At 41.0% G+C, this 3,748-nt stretch overlaps 1 long non-coding RNA gene across 2 annotated transcripts in view; it reads left to right on the forward strand.

The window, feature by feature from the left end:
- LOC116703330 (uncharacterized) overlaps nucleotides 1–3,208 on the forward strand; it is a 17,057-nt gene extending 13,849 nt beyond the window's left edge. For both annotated transcript variants that reach the window (XR_004335401.1, XR_004335400.1), the window contains 2 exons: nucleotides 2,198–2,309; nucleotides 2,861–3,208. This is a non-coding gene — a long non-coding RNA (uncharacterized LOC116703330). The remainder of the gene's footprint in view (nucleotides 1–2,197; nucleotides 2,310–2,860) is intronic.
- Nucleotides 3,209–3,748: the final 540 nt, after the last annotated feature.

Raw genomic sequence — 3,748 nt, forward strand, 5'->3', positions numbered from 1 at the left:
CACACACACACACACACACACACTTCACCCCTTCCCTCTTGGCAAAGTAAAGCGCTGAGTGTTAATCTGCGGCAGCCAGCTGTGTGTTACATCACAGGCACCAGGCCACAATACAAAGAGATAAAGCAGCAGAGATGACCCTGTGTAAGCTAGTGCATTAAACCGTTTGTGACACTGTCATGTGATGGTGGTTCCACCCTTTTTAGATATACAGAATAGATTCTATTCTGCAGAAAATGAAAGACCTGTAATCATCAAAGTGTGTTCTCAGAAGGTTCTTCGGAATACGTGTATTGTGGCTCCAGCGGGAGCAATGTGAAATCTGAGATAATATTGCTTTAAGTGATGTCACTTGCTGATCGAGTTGCATTGTGCCAGCCAGCTTTTAGCAAGGGAGAAGAATGTCTTTAAGTAAGAGACTAGATCTAGATGGCAGCATCAATTTTGATTTGGTTAAACTTTTCCTTTTTTAAACTGTCAATTGTGGGTCCAACAGTGTTATAAGAATGCAATGCATGATTGTCAGAGTACTCTTTCCGTCCTGATTGATTTGGCATTTTTTAAACCATTTCTTTTCTGAATGACAGTCAGTGTATTTCCTGTTACTACATCACAATATAAAAAAACTGTGTTTTACACATATTTAATTAGCAGCAGTAGGAAATGTTTGGTTAGCAGTCCCATGATACAGTTCATACAGCTGTAGGAGAGTGAACAGTAAACAGTGAGGCTGATTTCAATGAGATAAAACATTCAACCGTAACTGAATTACATGCTTGCACACTTTTTTCTGTGAATCAAGGGGGCATGCTGTATGTATGTAATCTGAATCTTGGCACTAACAATGACGACTACTATACAGAGAAGTAATTACCGATGTGTTTATACATTGAATGTCTATTGTTCATCTCGTGAAAAGACCAGCCTTATCCTTTAAACGAGTACTTATAGATATTGGATAAGTAGCACATCTGTTATTCTAATGGTGAGCAGGGGCTGCTTTATAGTTTAAATTGGGCCACAGTGGAGAGATAGATGTTTAGGAGATGAGGATTGCTCCCCTGGGTTGACAAGGGATTGGGGGCAAAGCTGAACAGAGGGATGTTGGGATGTTATGAAGTGATACATTCATGTATGATGAAGCCCCTCCTCCTGTGGGCTCTTCCTCTCCCCTCCATGTCTTACCATCTCTGTGGGATCACGTAACATCCTCCGTCCCTTTCTGGTGTCCTATCAAACAGATGGCTTCTTCCACATGGCTTTCTGTATCCCTCCCTCTGCCCCCTCTTTTTCTCCCTCCCTCTCTCCCTTCCTTTCGCTCCATCACCCTAATGCACTGTGGCAATGTCTGCTGTGTTTGTTCCTGCATGGGGGCCTGAAATAATCTGTTAGCCGGCATTCTCACTTTCTCTCTCACTTTCATCCCGTTTAGTAACATCTTTCATTTGTTCTTTCATTTTTCTGTCTTTCAGGGACATTATATTTCTAAATTTATAGAAAAGTTGTCATTTTGGAAAGAATTTCCCTGAATATTCATTCATTTGGGAGCTTGGAGGTCTGGGCATTGAATTAAATACTTTTTAGGCACCGACTGAATTGCCTCTAAAGTATCGACAAATGCCTTGTCACTCAATACCAAATTTCAATACCATCAGCGTCAGTGAGCCAATAAGCATGCAGCATGTTTCTACTAAGATCTAATAATGCTGCTGGTTAGCTGTATAACGTTACACCTCGTAGAGGCAGGTAGGAAAAACTCTTAAAATGGATTTTATGAAATTGGTATTGAGAAAAGAATTAACTAACTGTGTTGGTATCAGTACTGGTATTGTAATTCTTTTTACAATGCCCAGCCCTAAGAGTGGCTGTGATCAGTGACGCCTAGAACTGTGACAGCATTAGTCCCTTTCCATTTCTTTATATAATCTTCAAGAGAAAGATATTTTCTTCACACATTTGTTCCCTCTGCAATTAAAACCTGTTAGTACACAAAACACGCATCTGTTTTGTCAACAGAATTAGTTGGACTGGGATTTTGCTGAGTCCACCGCGGCTGACTGAAGCGCTCCATCCTTCCTCTTTCTGTATCCTGATCACATGTCCTCTGTGTGAGGAGGTGAAATGAAATGCTTAGGTATTTAAAATGGGGATTATCTGACTGCAATTTAACATAATCATTCATCTCCCTTCCTTCCAGTGTGGCCGAGAAGGGAGCTGAGGGCTGCAAAGATCTGATCGAGGCCTTTGCTGCTTGTGTGAAGAGTGCAGCTGAGGGGACGTCATGAGGAGTCGCCCTCCACCCTCCAAATGTAAGGATGTTATGTCATTCATTCATTCATTCATAGTCGACACTGAACAATTCAGGTCAGCCTGCTATTCATATATGATGCTATTTATGTCACTTGCATCCAAATATCCTCAATTGCAGCAGAAAAGTGTCACCAAAGTAATATTCTTACAGAGCAACATGTCTTTTTGCAAAAACAGCTTTGCAGAGCCTAAGGTAACATGTTAAAATGTTTGTCAGACCAAAAGTCCCATCCCAAAGGTATTCGGTTTACTATCACATCTGACAAAGAGAAGCAACAAATCATAGCCTACTGTTTGAGAAACTGGAACTTGATAGTTGTGTTGCATTTATTTTCACTATTTTTGCTTGAAAATGCCTCGAATGATTAATCGTCTACATGGATGCTGATTTTTTTGTTTGTCAAACTAAAATCTACCCATCAAGTGATATTGTTTTAGCTCTAACCTTGATAATGTAAACAGCTCCCATGCTGTAAATTTGGGCTTAAAAATGCATCTTCCCTCATTCCTTGTTTTCCACCCATCTCATCTCTCCTGTCCTTTCTTCCAGGTCCACTGCACTGAGTCCTCCAAGTTCCCAGCATTCCCTTCTGCACAACAGCACTGGAATGAATGATGAGGAGGAGGAGGATGAAGATGATGATCATGGCATGATAAACTTCTTGCTGAATTTGGGATATGGTGGCCAGTAACCACAACACCCCCCCCACCTCCCCCACACCCCCCCCCCCCCCCCACCCCCCCGATCTGGTGGCCCCGAATGTCTTACCGCCATTCCCCTTCTCCCTCTACGGCTGACTTGCAGAACATCCACTTGTAGACAATTCCAGAGAGCGGAGCTGTTATGTAAATGGTCGACATAAATACTTATAAATGGAAATAAAAGTATAAAAACAAATTGTCTTTTGTTTCACCATGTAGAGGGTGGACGTCTACTTTCATGGAATATGGATGAATGAACCCTGAAACAAAGTCATAGTTTTGCCTTGTATGTCTGAACCATTTTGATGTTTCGGAGTATGGATATCTTTTGTTCCCACGGAAAATAGAGCAAAAGACAACAATTCACAATGTTTTTTACCTTATAGCATTTTTGTAGGCTATGAACTGGAAGGGGCTGAATCTGTAACTTGGACAGGCCTTGAGGTAACCAAAGAGTAAAATAAGCAAGTCACAATTTTACTGCCACTAGCAACCCAGAGATGTTTGTGTTCATCCAATCATATCACTCACTCAATTATCTGTCTGTCCCTTATTTGGGAATGACAAGAGTGTTGGATGGTGACATTTCATTATTGTTTTGAGCTTACATTCTTCCAGCTAGTGGGATGCTAAGTCAATGCATTGAAATGAATATTTTATCTTTTAATTTAAACTTCTTCATGGTGACTGGTAATGCACTGAAGGGAAGTTTTGCTGTACATCATTCAGAACAGAG

This window comes from Etheostoma spectabile, chromosome 15, assembly GCF_008692095.1.
Source record: "Etheostoma spectabile isolate EspeVRDwgs_2016 chromosome 15, UIUC_Espe_1.0, whole genome shotgun sequence".
Lineage (NCBI taxonomy): Eukaryota > Metazoa > Chordata > Actinopteri > Perciformes > Percidae > Etheostoma > Etheostoma spectabile.